The 17,176-nt window shown below is 36.4% G+C and overlaps 1 protein-coding gene across 1 annotated transcript in view; it reads right to left on the bottom strand.

The window, feature by feature from the left end:
- Window positions 1–17,176, bottom strand: part of LRP1B (LDL receptor related protein 1B) — a 2,167,013-nt gene that overhangs the window by 579,471 nt on the left and 1,570,366 nt on the right. The window lies entirely within an intron of this gene.

Here is a 17,176-nt window from a genome sequence, read left to right as displayed (position 1 = left end):
TCTTTAAATAACAGTGCTTTTTGAATATTTGAATGAAAAATGTATCTAAAGACTATAAATGAAATATATGTGCATGCATATGCATAAAGGGTAGCAATTATAGATCAATGATGTTAAATACAGCCACCAGAAAGACACTGGGGACAAATCATTAAATAATAAATTTGCTACCAACTAAGTAAGTTTTTGTGTTGTGACCTACATGGCTAATGAAGAACAAATCCTTTAAGACCAATATAATTTCCATCTGGCATAGTGACAGGCTATGGAAATAAAGAAAAGGCAATTAGTATAAAAAAGCCATTTATCAGTAAGTTTGGGGGTTCTGCTTCAAATGAAATACAGTCTAAATTCTATTACCTATCTGGGGAAAAATTCCAAACAGCCCCTGTTTGCAACACTGGTTTAGTCAGATACATGCTTGAATCAGAGCAGAGATACCATTTTCATATACATATCTGCAAAGTAAGGATTTGTTTCATCTTTCCCATTTTGTCAAAGTATGCGTTGATATGTTTTTATGATTGAAGAAATGAATTGATCAACAAAAATAAGCACTGCTGCTGCTGCTGCTGCTGCTGCTAAGTCACTTCAGTCGTGTCCGACTCTGTGCGACCCCATAGATGGCAGTCCACCAGGCTCCACCATCCCTGGGATTCTCCAGGCAAGAACACTGGAGTGGGTTGCCATTTACTTCTCCAAAAAATACGCAAAATAAGCCCTACTTTTGCATAAATACTTAAGTGTTATATGAAGAGCCCCACTCTCTTCTGCAAACATTAGACCCATATAGCCAGTTACTTATTTTGTATCTCCACTGAAATATAAGAAAAGGCAATCCTGACTGTGAAAGACAAATTTTGGGTTTCTACCTGAAACATGCTTCTCTCACAGTCTTCCATGTGGCAGCTCCCCTTGCCATGGTGATATGATGAAGGGCACCTCCATCCTTTGTTTCTTGGGTTAAAAACCTTATGCTGTCCTTAATAATTTTTTCTCACACTTTACATCTAATTCATCACCAACTACTCTCATCTTCAATCTATTACCAAATATTTTAGCTCTTTTTATTCTTTAAAATCATATCCCTCATCTCACCATTCTCACACTGTATAATTAGAATGTAATCCAGGTCATTATTACCTCCTACCTGAAGTACTGCAAAAGACTCTAACTTAAGTCCAACGTCCACTTTGGCCTCAGGTGTCCCTTTCCTCATGAGCCTTTTCTCCGTTGAGGGTCCACTGTCACCCTATCCAAATTCAGTAAGATAATTTCTCTACTCTTCATTCAGTGCTTTCTGCTTGGGATGTTCTTTCCCTAGCTACTTGCATGGTTCTGTCTTAGCTCAAATATTCCCTTACTCAAACTTGCCCTGACTACTCTATAGAAATTATTTCCTTGTCATGCTCCATTTCCCTTACAGACCTATTTTTCTCCACAGCATGTATTACTGTCAAGCACATTACATACTTACTGATTTGTTTGTTTAGCATCTGTCTTGTCTCACAGAAATATAATCCCTTTGAGGGCTGGGACTTAATTTTGTTCCCTGTCTTGTCCCTGGCACCTAGAAGAGTGGCTAGTACATACTAAGGTCAGAGTAAATATCTGATGAACAAATGAATTACTGTGATGTGTAGTACAAAGACTGGTTGAAAGGAGACACAACTAAGGGAGACAAAGCTTGTACATGAGAAACTTAATAAAGTAATTAAGGAACAGAAGGTACGCACATTGAAAAATTACTAACAGTTGATAATAGTATAGCTTGAACAGCATATTAGTAGTAAAGATAAGAGGCTTTAAAAAAATTTTTTTGTGGCCACACCACATGTGGGATCTTAGTTCCCTCACCAGGGATCAAACCTATGCCCCATGCATTGGAACCACTGAGTCTTAACCACCAGACTGCCAGGGAAGTCCTAAGACAAGTGTTTTTATGAGTTCAGAGAAGACACTGACAACAATCTTCACAGGTATTAGAATAAAAAAGACACTAAATATGTAGTTGACCCTTACTTTTTCCTATTATTCTCTAATAGCTTTGCCAGCCCTGCAAAGTTTTATTCAGTATAACCACAAAGCATTCTTTCACACATATACCATATTATCTTGCACATACTTTATTATTATATTGACTTGAAAATGCATCTCTGCATTTCTTCTTGGAAATTGTCTGAGATATGTGATAAGTAGGGACTGCAATTGACTCAGTATTTACCAAAACAGCTACATGGGCAGTAGATACCTCATGAAAATTCGATATATGAATAATAGATTAATTTGTAACATTGAGACCATCTCTAAATGGTCAAATCCACTGGATTAGAGCACTGAATAACTGAGATGTATTCTTATATTCTTTTATGCTGTATACTTGGGATATTAGTAAGCAAATCAATCATGTAGTGATGTATTAAGGAGGACCAAGAGGATAGAAGATTTATATCACCATTCACATCCAATTCTCCTTTCCTTATATTAACATATATATTGTACCCCTCTACACCCTAAGTGGAATAATTTCACTAAGATATAAGAATATGTAGTCTAATACCCAGGAATATAACTAAATAAACATAAGCTACATCAAGAATGTTTTAATTAGTAACAGAATCAGGCAGAAATATGACAAAATTTTATTACAAACTTGAAAGATATAAAGTGGAAATACATATAAAGATAGAAAAGGATGAAAGACTATCATAACTGCACTCCAATACTTATTCTAAAATATGATTTTTTAATTATGTTCATTCAACAAATATTTACATGCTGCTGCTGCTGCTAAGTCGCTTCGGTCATATCTGACTCTGTGCAACCCCTGAGACAGCAGCCTACCAGGCTCCCCCGTCCCTGGGATTCTCCAGGCAAGAACACTGGAGTGGGTTGCCATTTCCTTCTCCAATGCATGAAAGAGAAAAGTGAAAGTGAAGTCGCTCAGTCGTGTCCAACTCTGAGCAACCCCAGGGACTGCAGCCTACCAGGCTTTTCCGTCCATGGGATTTTCCAAGCAAGAGTACTGGAGTGGGAAACTTGAAACTAATATAATATTGTAAAATAACTATATGTTGATAAAAATAAATTAAAATATGCAAATATATGGGCATGGCTATATTTCAATAAAATTTTATTTACAAAAAATTTACCTAAGGACATTAGATACTAAAATTTACAACTTTGATGAGCTCAGTTTACCTATCCAATTGTTTTTGTTTCCATTCTGTTGGACCCATTATACTCTATCCTATACACTGAAAGTAAGGACGATTGTGCTCAATCCCCAAAGTTAACTTATGGAAAATTCTATAAAATGTATATCCTGGGGCTGCCCTGGTAGCTCAGTGGTAAAGAATCTACCTGCCAACACAGGAGACACAGGTCTGAGAAGATACCACATGCTGCAGAGCACTCAGCTTGTGGGCCACAACTACTGAGTCTGTGCTCTAGAGCCTGGGAGCCACAACTACAGAGCCCACATGCCCCAGAACCTCGTGTTCTGCAGTCAGAGAAGCCACCACCACCACGAGAAGCCCACACACCGCCACTAGAGAGTAGCCCCTGCTTACTGCAACTAGAGAAAAGGCCATGCAGCAGCCAAGACCCAGCACAGCCAAAATATAAATAAATAAACAATAATAACAACAACAACAAGAAAAAATGTGTTCTGGTTTCCTGATAAACTTCAGGCTTGGGTTCTAGAGAATTTTTCACCTGTGGCTATTCAACAATTTTCACCAGCTACACTCTTTATTATCTTATAGAGAAAGCTGTCAGGACTTTGTTGTTACATTGTCAGCTTTTGTTGTTATATACAAACAAGATTCAGCTGTATGGAGCCAATACAATTCTTGGTATCAATGCTTATAGTGAACCCGCACTGTAACTGACTATTGGAATCAAAATGAACAATGTTCCTCGCTCCAAACACCAGTGCTTGCTTGTCTTTATTTGCTATCACTTTCATATGAGCTGGTTGCAGACACATTTCTCATTTAAAAATCAAATATAAGCATTCTCCATGAGTTAGCTTTTAAATTAAAAACAATGTTTTGTGTTTTTTTTTGCTACTTATCAGCAGTGACCTTAACAGATATACCCAGAAACCAATTGTTTCTACATTTGCAAGGGCTGCTTTAAGGCTACACAATCCATTAATTCCACTAGTTTAAGTAAAACAATGGTCTCCAAACTGATTTTCATTCTAAAACTTTGACAGATATGGCAGTTCCCTCTAATTCAAACTCTGGTCTTTTATTCTTTCAATAACCACCTTCTCTTATTTTTGTAAGAAGAGCCTTTATGCTATTACTCCTGCATTTCCCAATCATCATGTGTCTTAATGTAATATTTTGTTACTTTTCTGTGTCATTTCAGTCCAGATTCAGGACTCAGTTTTTTCCCTTAATCCATGTCTTAGTGGTACAGATGGTAAAGAGTCTGTCTGGAATGCAGGAGACCTGGGTTCAGTCCCTGGGTTGGGAAGATTCCCTGGAGAAGGCAACGCACCCCACTACAGTACTCTTGCCTGGAAAATCCCATGGACAGAGGAGCCTGGTAGGCTACAGCCCATGGGGTCACAAAGAGTTGGACACGACTGAGCGACTTCACTTTCATTTTCACTTTCATATCTTACTCTCTCACCTACATTTATACACAGAACTATATATACAAACTTGCAATACAGACAGTGCAATAGCACAGAAGCATGAGATACAAAAATTTATTATCACAACATAAAGACTTCAAGCTGAAAATTAAATGTCTTTTTCTAAGAGGTCTCCTAGCCACGCCCACCACAGGGTTTGTTTTCCCAGTGGCAGCTTCATATTCAGCCCCAGACATGTCTTATTCTCAGCTTCTTCTCTTGTCTCAATTTATCATTCCCTCCTCTTTCTGATTAGCCACTTTTCAGAAAGAACCTATCTCTAATCACTGCCCCCTTTCTCAGCAATAGGTCTGCCTTTAAATAATCTATTTTTTTAGGTTTTAAATGACTACCCATTAGAATTGCCTGGGGAAGTTTTCAAAGAATACTAAAGATGCAACCACACCTCAGAGATTTTTAAATTGCTCAGTCTAGGGTAGTGTGCAGGTTGAGAATTATTAGTTAACCTGTAAAAGGCACAGATAAGAAGAAAAACAGTTATTTAACAGGGTATAATATCTTGAGCGGAGAAGGCAATGGCACCCTACTCCAGTACTCTTGTCTGGAAACTCCCATGGATGGAGGAGCCTGGTAGGCTACAGTCCATGGGGTCACGAAGAGTCAGACACGACTGAACGACTTCAATTTCACTTTTCACTTTCATGCATTGGAGAAGGAAATGGCAACCCACTCCAGTGTTCTTGCCTGGAGAATCCCAGGGACGGGGGAGCCTGGTGGGCTGCTGTCTATAGGGTCACACAGAGTCGGACACAACTGAAGCAACTTAGCAGCAGCAGTAGCAGCAATATCTTGAGAAGGAGATTTCTATTATAAAATGTTACTCCCACCCCACCACATCCCACCCTAACCTCCATTACAATCTTGTTATTAATGAGTCATTGCCAAAGGGATTTTCAAGAAGAGAAGGGGGAGACAAGAACTTGATATAGCCTCCAGAACTTTATATTATAGCTTTGGGGGTGACATTTTTCCCTCCAGTTTACAGAGGACTTTAACTTGAAAAAATAATTTAAAAAAAATTTGTTCAGTTGATTGTGATTGGCCACTGGCCCCGGATATGTTAGAAATTACTGTTCTTCACTTTCTGCCTGATTCAAGTCAAATTATAAGTCAGTTCATAGGGAGATTACTTTGTTTTGATCTTTCTCCATTCCTAATAAGTTGTTTTTATTGAGCTGTTTATGTTCTATACCAGAAGTATGTATTTTTGCTTGAATTTTTAAAAATTATATGGACATTGTGAAACCTGAAATTGTTTCTCTTCCTGCACCAGTTATTAGAAATATAAAAGTTAAATTTGCTGCCCACTTCTACCAAAATTCTATAGAATTTTACAACATGATTTTATCTCTCATTTCATGCTATTTTTTTCCTTAATTTTTCTCTTAGCACTCATTTTTTTCTATCTTAATTGTTCATCTTATTTCAGTTTCTACATTTTTAGGAATCTCCATAAAATAATTTTTAGAATCAGATGTTATATACAATATATATTATATATAACACATTTTAACACATCAAATCATAATGTTACAGACAAGTCACATCAGAGTTGAGTATACACACTGTAGGGAATGACTAAGAAAATCCAAAGCAATGCACGGAAACCTTAACATTGTGGTTTTTTACTTTTTTGGTCCAACTGCAGCCATGAAACTAAAAGACGCTTACTCCTTGGAAGGAAAGCTATGACCAACCTAGATAGCATATTCAAAAGCAGAGACATTACTTTGCCAACAAAGGTTCGTCTAGTCAAGGCTATGGTTTTTCCTGTGGTCATGTATGGATGTGAGAGTTGGACTGTGAAGAAGGCTGAGCACCAAAGAATTGATGCTTTTGAACTGTGGTGTTGGAGAAGACTCTTGAGAGCCCCTTGGACTGCAAGGAGATCCAACCAGTCCATTCTGAAGGAGATCAGCCCTGGGTGTTCTTTGGAAAGAATGATGCTAAAGCTGAAACCCCAGTACTTTGGCCACCTCATGCGAAGAGTTGACTCATTGGAAAAGACTCTGATGCTGGGAGGGATTGCGGGCAAGAGGAGAAGGGGACGACAGATGAGATGGCTGGATGGCATCACTGACTTGATGGACGTGAGTCTGAGTGAACTCCGGGAGTTGGTGTTGGACAAGGAGGCCTGGCGTGCTGCGATTCATGGGGTCTCAAAGAGTCGGACACAACTGAGCGACTGATCTGATCTGATCTGATCCTTTTAAAATTTCTATTTGGGTATATATTTCATAGTGTATTCAGCTGTAATATATAATTCAGTAATAATATATATTCTTTATAAGTAAATAATTTTTAATAAAAGGACACATTTTAAATGAAATCTTTTTGGTTAACTAGTAAGTTGTCTGACAAAAATGGAAGGTTTAGTATTACCAAAGCAGCTGCTACTTTCCAGTCATGCCCTGTTTCTGGCACAGTCTGCGTCATGGTGCACCACATGAAACCTCTGGAGCAAACTATTATATTATAGAAAGTGGGAGGAAAGCAAGGTCAAAGTCAAGGTCATTAGGAAAGATTTCATGGAAAAAGTGAGGCTTTGACTAATCTTTGAAGAGCGGGTAACATTTGGATTTGGAGAGATACACAATATGGTTCCTAGAAACCTAGTTCAGAGAAAGAACCAATTTAATAAGTGGGCTCATCTTTGTTAATAGGAAGGAGGGACAACAAAATTATTTCAGGAAGAATCATGAACCTAATTGATGATGACAGCCAGTTCTGATACCTGGGAACAGATAAGAATTAAGTTGTACTTTCTAGTCTTTTGTAACTTTGAATCATTTCTTCAGATATTTTGCAGGTTAAAAGTGACCCAAGTTCTTAATAGTCCATATTAAAAGGGATTCAACAGTAAAGTGCTAATGAATGACATTTGTTTCTTTTATTTTGAGAAAGGCAAATCGATACAAACCCTAATGGGCAATTTCCCTACAGCAACAAATCAGTAAGAACTTCATCTTGTGAGTAAATAAAATCTGCAAGACTTCAAAGTTTCTAGATAGTTTAATCCCCTTAAGGTACAATGTTATGAAACCTTTAGATAATGTACATTCTCTTTTAAATTACTCTTTTATCAAATAAGAAATATATGCCTGTTGAGCTTTTGTGTCCTGAATGAAATCTGCATTAAACATACTCATTATAAAAGCAATTCCATTTCAGGTGTTGAACTGTTTCCTCTCAGGGTAACAAAAAAAAATCTTTCACATTTTCTTAAGCATTCACTGTTTTATCTCTTCAAAGCAATAGCCAATGTGCTGTTTTTCATATGCATTAAGTTAGTTCTCACAGTCCTGTGTGCTTAATTTTGACTTTCAGGTAGCACACAAGAACTCAAACGTGCTGTCACACTCCCGTCTTCTTCAGATAAGAAGAGGACCGATAGTAGCTCCAAGCAGAAATGGTTTTAATTTATTCTGTTTTAGACATCCAAAACAAAACTGTAAAATTGAGACAGCATGTTGAGTAGATACATCTTCGGGGGACACCCACTCAGACATTTTTTCAGGAAACCATCATCCTACTTCAGAAAACACTAACGTTCTGTATCACTTTTAATTTTGAATAGGGAAAAGGCAGAAATTTTGTTCTTCAAATGTTTGGTTTCTATATTCTACCTCAAATTGGTTAAGTCAGACAAAGATGGAGTATAAACCTTAAAAACAGAGGATTTCCCAGCAAATATGTCTAGAGGTTTTTTGTTTTTTGTTTTCTTCGTTACTTCTGGTGAAAAAAAAAAAATCCTTAAGAAGTTTACTAAAGAAAGCAATGTAGCATAATAATTAACAGCTTACACAGTGTGCTTGGATTTCCTGAGTTATAGATCTCAGCTGTATTACTTAGAGGCATTTTAAAGTTCCTTAATCTTTCTGTTCAGTTTCCCAATATGTAAATTGGGACTAATAAAGTGGCTGTGAGGATAAGTAAATAAATGCTTTGTGAAAGTATGTAATGCCTAGTACATAATATATGTAATCAACTATTAAAAATACAGGCTGTATCATATAACAAAATGAAATGTATACTAACTAGTTGGGTCTTCCTTTGAAGTCTGGTGGGTTAAGATTCCACACTTCCACTGTAGGACGCATGCGTTAGATCCCTGGTCAGGGAACTAAGATCCCATATGCCAAATAAAAAGTATAATAATAAATTTGACAATTGTGTATACTTTTGAAGTTTTAATGTGGTTTGAGTTTAATATACCATCATCTTTATAAATGTAAAATTACATAAAATATTCTTATTCTCCTCTGAAAGTGAAAGTGAAGTCACTCAGTCATGTCCAACTCTTTGCGACCTCATGGATTGTAGCCTACCAGGCTCCTCCATCCAAGAGATTTTCCAGACAAGAATACTGGAGTGGGTTGCCATTTCCTTCTCCAGGAGATCTTCCCGACTCAGGGATTGAACCTGGGTATCCTGCATTGTCAGCAGATGCTTTATAAAAGGACAAATATATAAACTACTATCATAAAATTAAAAAATCAAATAAATAAAAAAACAGTATAAAATTTCTTCAAAATAAACATTTGGCATTGCTATATATTTCCAAAGTCACTAGCAATTAATTATTTATAATAAGAATTAATATTGATTTGGATGCATAGTGACCTTTTCAGAAGGCAAACTTAAGTTTACTATTAAAAGTGATACAGAAAATTTGCTCTAAAGGTTAGTTGAAGTTGTCAGTGTTTATTGTACTTAAAGGACAGGCCAAAAAATTTATTTTTTCAAATTTGGAAAGAGTTATTATTAACATTATTAAAGAATCAATAAAAGTTCTGTCCTCAATGGTTGTCTTAAATATCTATGCATACCATATAATTCAGAGGTGATGGATGAATAAGAATCTTAGGATATAATTATTTTCTCTGTTGACTTTACTGTTATTTAATCATAGCTAACATGATAAAACATAGCATATAAATGTGCTCTGAGGTTTCAGAAAAAATCACAATGATTCTATTTTTGTAAACAAATTCCTGATAAACCTTTTTTAAATTGTATATTGATGCTTTTTATTCAAGGATAGTTGTATCATAAAGGGATGCCAAAATGACCAAGATTTCTTCAATCTTCCCAAATAATCAGTCACCCTCTTGTAAGTACTTAGTAGCCACAAACATCACCTATCATTTTGCAGTAAGTCGCAGTTGTCTCTCAACTTGTATGGAGAGTACATTGAAAGTAAGGTTCCATGTTATCTTTCTAGTTAGCTCCTCAGAATCCAGTACATTACTTTGGACTGCTGCTGCTGCTGCTAAGTCACTTCAGTCGTGTCCGTGAACCCATAGATGGCAGCCCACCAGGCTCCCCCTTGGGATTCTCCAGGCAAGAACACTGGAGTGGGTTGCCATTTCCTTCTCCAACGCATGAAAGTGAAAGTGAAGTCGCTCAGTCGAGTCCGACTCTTGGCGACCCCATGGACTGCAGCCCACCAGGCTCCTCCATCCATGGAATTTTCCAGGCAAGAGTACTGGAGTGGGGTGCCATCGCCTGCTCTGGCTTTGGACTCTACAGATACAAAAGCTCGATGAATGAATAACCTAGCATGAATTCATGCCATGAAACAGTTCAAATTCAACATGTCAGAACATAAACCAGAACCGGGCTTCCCTGTTTGCTCAGTGGTAAAGAATCCTCCTGCCAATGCAAGAGACATGGATTAGAGCCCTGATCCGGGAGAATCCCACATGCCAAAAAGCAGCGAAGCCTGTGTGCCACAACTATTGAGCCTGGGCTACAACTACTGAGCCCACACATTCTAGAGCCTGTGCATGCAACAAGAGAAGCCTCTGCAGTGAGAAGCCTATGTACTGCAACTGGAGAATGACCCGGGTTGCTGCAACTAGAGAAAAACCTGCACAGAAACAAAGACCCAGCACAGTAATAAATAAATAAATATTATTATTAAAAACAAACAAACGTACAGAGCTGCCCTACATCCACTCTTTGCTCTCTGTCTCTCAGTTGATGGGAAGAACATATTCCCCATCACCCAAAGACCTGAAAGTTGTCCTTGATTCCATCAGTATTTACTTACGTTACCATCACATCCAGTCAATCACCAAGCCCTTCAGGTTTTGATTCCTATTTTGTTTTTCAATCTGCATGTGCCACTACAGTCTCATTCAGGTCTTTACTATCTCTCTTCTGAATGACTGCAACAGCCTCCTAAATGGTTTCCTTCCTACAGTTTTATCTTCCTCAAATCTGTTTTCACAAATATCTTAGCTATAATGCAAATCAGGTCTTCTCACATACCATTGTTCATGTTCCTAGATTTCTCACAACTTAGGATGAAGTTCAGATTACTTAGTAAGTCATATGGGACCATCTATGATCAAGAACAGTGGCCTAAAAACTTTTCTGATGAGTAAAAGAATTTGAGTATTCTCTCTTTCTTCCTCTTGCTCTCTATGTGTGTATATGTATATTTATATATTTTATATGTAAATATCATATATAAACCCATTATACATGTACACATATAGGAAACATGCATATAAATATAAAATTTTAAAGGTCAAGAAAAATTAAATATAAACATTTGTAATATGTTTTTACCCTATATTTGACTACACTCTTAGTCACAGAGCATCCACCTTGCTCCCCTCTTGGAACAGATTCAGCCCATAGTCCTGCTTTGGTTTTGTCTAGCGCACCTCCTGCCTCAGGTTGACCCTGTGTTCCCACCGTGTTTGTAGTTGCCCTTACTCCCTGTGCACACAGCCATCATATCACTTCTCTGTGCTTTTCCTCATGTCGTGTCTTCTGTTCCTCATTACCCAGAAAACTATTATTCAGATGTTAAGACCCATGCTTTCCTCCTCCAGGAAGACTTCTCAATTATCCTATTTTAAATCACCATCCTCCTTGTTGCTTACCTCCATAGCTGGGCTTAATTAACGCATAGCTTACTCGTATGCATTTTCCTTTCCTGTAGATTGAAACTGATTTTTGCTCATCGTGGATTCACAATGCTTATCTCTAGCTTTCCATAAATGGTAATTGAGTACATTAAGTCTCCTAGATACGAACCTTCAAGTTATGAATTTTCAAAGGTGTGAACATGCCCAGCTATTGTACTGTACTACTGTACTTTTTAAGGTACTGTAAGATTAAAATTTTTTCTTTATTTTTTGTATTTGTTTTTTGCTTTTAATGTATTATTTGTGTGGAAACTATTGCAAACCTATTACAGTACAGTACCAAATAGACAATTTTGTTAGCTGGTCCCTAGCCTAACTTTGTTGGACTTACAAAGGAATTGGACTTATGAACATACTCTCAGAACTGACCTCATTCATGTGTAGGGGACTTACTGTACATGTTGTATTCAATTAATAACAATGCAAATAGAATAAAGTAAATGGTTTAAAAAGAAGTTAAAAGCAGAGAATCATCTAGAGTAAAGGAGGGTAAGAGAAGACATAATTTACTTAGATGATAATTTCCTGAGGTAGTAATATTTTAGCTGAGTGTTGAATTCAGAAGATTTTATGATAATAAAATATATCACAAGGCTTTAATCTTTAACACAATTTAATTGGATGACACAATAGTCTATTCATTTAGGAAACTAAGAATCTGCAGAAATTTCAGCAACATTTTACCAGAATTATTAACCATGAATTTTGCATTTTAGGAATAAAGAAATAGTTAAAAAAACAAAACCTCTAAGCAAACAAAGTATTTATATGAACTAGGCTTTCACGGGTGCATTTTAGAAATAGTCTTATTCTTGGTCTTAGCAGAATGAGGAACAAGTTTACTAAAAATAGTCTTGAAGCAGCTTGGGCAAGGGAATGATTTTTCACCTCAATTAAACCAAGCTCATGCTGATGAGAAGTTAAAGATTATATTAGAAAACTAACTCTGATGAAACAGAAAAAAACATTAAAAAGATCCCCGTATCAGCTTGCATTATCAAGTAAATGAAGAAAGATGTAATTTAATAAGAAACAATAATAAGGTAGGCTCAGACATTCTAAAAAAATTAATATGTCCTAGGGAGATAAAGAAAACAAGACTCTTTAAGACATTTTGATTCAGTGAGAATACAAATGAAATAGTTTTAGAAAGTTGTGACAGAACATCTTAAGAGGGTAGATCAAGGACAAAGACTTTTTCTGAAGTAGCAAATTTTAAATATTTCCCATTATCAAAGAAGAGCTATAATAATTCTCTATATATGTATGTTACGTGTGTGTGTGTATCCTTTCCTTCTGCTATACTACCTTGAGCTTAAGTCTTAGATCTTAAAAGAAAAACTGTGACCGACTAGTAGATAATTGGATAGGCGTCTACAAAAGGAAACTCTAGTGCTTTAGGAAATGTAGTGAGTGACTAAGTGGATCTGCCTTCTTTCCTTGGATGTCAAATTGAATGAATGCATGCCATGACAAAGTCTTTATTTAAGACATGTATGAAGAATGTCTTCCTATAAATCCTACACTATACGTTGTATTTTATTTCTATTTTCCCAATGTACGAAATATGATGATTAGATCATAAAGTTCAATAGTAAAATATCCATAAAAAGCTTTGTACAAGAAAGTCCAAAGCTTTATCCATACAATCCACAAACTAGAAACATACAAGACATTCCTCGATGGAAGAATAGATAAACAGAATACAGTGTATTCACACAATGCAAAAGGAACTCACTACTAAGACATGCATGGATATGATGGCCTGAAGTGAAAGAAAGACACAGAAGAATATATGGTGTGTGATTCTACTTAAATAAAATTCTAAAAGTGGCAAAACTAAACTGTGGTGATAAAAATTAGATTGCTTCTGAGGATAGTGCATTAAGAATTAAAAGATGAAACAAATACTCTCAATGACCCCCTGGAGGACTTTGTGTTTTCCTTTCCTGTGACTCTGGATTCTGTAGGGTTGGAGCTCCTGGTTGCAAAGGGCTACACTTTTGTCAAACGACCCCTGCAAGGGTCTCATTGAACTACAAGCTACACCAGCTGCCAAGAGACTCTGCACTTCTTGTGTCTAGAGGATGACCAGATGAAAAGCTAAGTCTCCAAACCAGCATGGACTTTTGACCCTGAGCAGCATGAGAAAGTACAACTGTTCTCGTACCATGCAGCCAGGAAGGAGTATATGTGAAATCTGGGTCTTTCACTCAGGAGCCTTCTAGTACTCTCCCGAAAAAGACACATCCAGCAACCCCAGTCTGAGAACTATGACCAAGGATTCAGACCCTTCAGAAACTAAGCTTCGGTTCACACCATCAGATAAGCCCCCGACCCTATCTGGATTGCAAAGATAATCAAAGATTGGATTATTGCTGCCAGGTCACTCATATGGCCAAGAAGTAGAAGGAGGCAAGTTCTACCCAAATCTCAAGGAATTTACTTCTCTGTCAGTTTGGCTCACAGGGCTGCAGCCCACTGACCTCACTAGTTCAACTCACTAGTTCAACACTAGTTCAACACACTTCTATCTTAAGGCTTACTGTACTCTGCTTTCCAGTGAATCTGCACAGGATTCTCATTTCTTTCACTCAGGCTAAAACTCACCTCTCCACGTTTTTCCTGAACACATGATCTAAAATAGCAGCTGCTTTGAATCTTCCACTCTTTAAAGATGCTTTTCCTCCTTAGTGCTCATCACTGTCTGACATCAAATTATATTGGGGAGGGGAATGAATGTTTGTGATCTAGTTTTCCCACTAGGATATAAACTCCACATGAACAGAGATGCTGTCAGTTTTGTTTCTGCTGCACCTTCAGTTTGTAAGAGTTTGGCACAGTGTAGGTGCTCAAGGTTGTTGGGCCAATGAAACTGGCCAATGGATAACAGCACAATTCAATAATAATATCGTATTTTAAATTATTTGCTGCTTAAAAAGAATAAGGTCAAATATATCATTATTTTTCAAACTGAAATACTGTACTATTGCAGTAGTAGGAAAAAGTAATCAGACAAGGGACAGACTATTCACTTTCACTGAGAAAATTCTTGGAAGCCAATATGCATATGAAAATTTGTACCCCACATTTTACATTTATTTGATGGTATTCTTTCTTTTTAAAGCACCCTATAAAAAGATGACTCAAATGCAAAAGAAGAATATGTAAAACTACTTTAAGGAATTAAAGGTCAACTCCTTCAAAAGTGATCAACTCTACTGAATTTAAAGTCAACAAGCCAATGCCTAATTGGTCAATTTCTATTACTGAAATTCCTTTAAAAAACAACAACACATTTTTGTTTTTCTGTTGTATTTTACAATAGGAGAAGAATCTAATCTGATCCAGTAGTTTTTAAACTTTTAAAAAACTACTATAAAATTGCTCTCTACTTTCAAATTAATACTGAGCACTCATTCATTTTATTAAAATTATGACTATGCTGAAACAATTTACAAAATGGCTGAAAATTATTTTTTAATACTTTCCACTTTGAGAGTTCACTCTCCCTTTTCTTCCTCTCTCATTTTTGTCCTTCATCAGAATTGCTCCATTTAATAAAATATTTTCTTCCTGAACTCAGATACTCTACTGCCCGACCTTCCCCAACTTCCTTTCCAAGGCAAAAGCCATTTGGTTATCTTCAGTATGAAAAATCTGTCTGTGAAAAATCTTTTTCACAATGACTATATATTAGCTTATAACTTGTCTCTTCAGACTCAAAGGATTAAGTAATCAAATAAACTATTTACTGTTTAGCAGAGGGAATATTGTAAGGTAGAAAGAAAACTGAGCTTCAGAGGCAGTAGAGAACTGAATATTTAGGCACCATAGTGTATCAGATATGGGACTTTGAACAAATCATTTAACCTTTCTGAAGTCTGAGTTACAAATCCTTAAAATGAGAATAAAGCCTATTACACAGGATTGTTCTGAGGTTTTATGATATCTATGGGAAGTTGTCCAGTCTTGGGTTAATATATGGTTCATGATACAGTTGATAAATAAACACTTGAAGAGCCCTTCTGGAGATACTGGTGCATTTCTGCTCTATCAATGAAAGAACTCTGTAAAAGATACTCTTCAATTCAAAGCACTTCTCCAATTCGCCTACATATAAACTCCCTTTTTTCTTTTCTATTTATAGAGTTCACAAAAAGAGTAATAAATGAAGATGACTGTCTTTTCTAAAAGTAGAAAAACTGAAACAAAAAAAATTAAATCTAAATAAAAATGTAGTAAAAATTATTAATAAATTATTTTACCTTATATTGAATCAAATTGTAGCTTTGCTAAGCAGGTGAATATGTAGGCTTCTTACCTTATTCTTTTATTTTGCGAGTCACCTAGACTATAATCATTAAAACCCATTTAACTTGAATCATAGTTGAAATATTCCAATGCTCAGAGCACTGATAATAACCTGGAAATAATCAAGTTATGTTTCACAAGGTTAACTTGTAATTAATTCTGTATTTTATTGTGATTATTCTGAATTTGCAAATACACACAGGAGAGTCATGTTTTTTCTTTTCTGAATTTGAGCACTTAATTTCTCACCGTATGCATTTAAGGACAGGTTTGTATATTACTGATTATTTATTAGAGCTTTTTAGTTAGATTTTTGCCAGCAGCAGGCAAAATGAAGCCATTTAATGCAAGAGAATAAAAGGAAAGTGTTTTGGCCTTTACTTTCAAGGTAAAGCTATGTTCATTAACAACAAAGAAGAGGCTGTGGTAGCAAGAAGGAAGAAAAAAAATCAAAACCCTACTATTTCCTTTCAAATAGCCTTATGAAAAATTAAGCAAAATCTAATAACACATCCAAACATATTAAATAAAAAAAGAATGATGAAGTAGAATTATTAACAACTATTAAGATGAAGTAGAATTATTAAGCTCAATCAGAACACTATTATCCGTCACCAACTCTGTCACTCACAGATGTGCGTTTTTGGACAAGTCACTTCAACAGTCTGGGCTTCTGTGCCAGTTTCTAAGGTGGTGTAATAAATCATTGCAGAACTTTGGGGCTGAAAACCACAGTTTTGCTTATGAACCTGCCATAGGAGCAAGGCTCAGCAGGGGCAGTGTTTCCTGCTCTGATGTCTCTACTCTGCTTGCCATCAGCTGGGGTGAGCAGAATGCTAGAGAATGTAATCATGTGAAAGCTCGCTTGCTTGTGTATCTGGGAAAACTCAAACAGCGAGACCTGGTGCAGAGTTCCTTAGGTGTGTCTCTGTTTCTATGAAGTCTGTCCGCGTGATGGCCATTTTGAAACAAAACTTTTTTACTTTACATGAAAAATAATCAATTTGGATTAGATAAGCTCTAAAGTCTCTCATGTCAGACTCTGGTAAATCTCTGATTAAATGAAAACAGAAATAATTTAAAAATGATCTGAGACAGCTGGCATAATGTTAACACATTGGGATGGAGAAGAACTTCAGAGAATAAGTAACTCTGGAAGTGTATAAAGCATCCAAGTCAGCAAATGACAACAATTTTCAGAATTAAGGATTATGTGTAATTGCAAATGCAGGACTATTTTTCATAG

This window comes from Bos indicus, chromosome 2 (genome assembly GCF_029378745.1).
Source record: "Bos indicus isolate NIAB-ARS_2022 breed Sahiwal x Tharparkar chromosome 2, NIAB-ARS_B.indTharparkar_mat_pri_1.0, whole genome shotgun sequence".
Classification (NCBI taxonomy): Eukaryota; Metazoa; Chordata; class Mammalia; order Artiodactyla; family Bovidae; genus Bos; species Bos indicus.
This window is presented reverse-complemented; position numbering and strand designations above follow the sequence as displayed.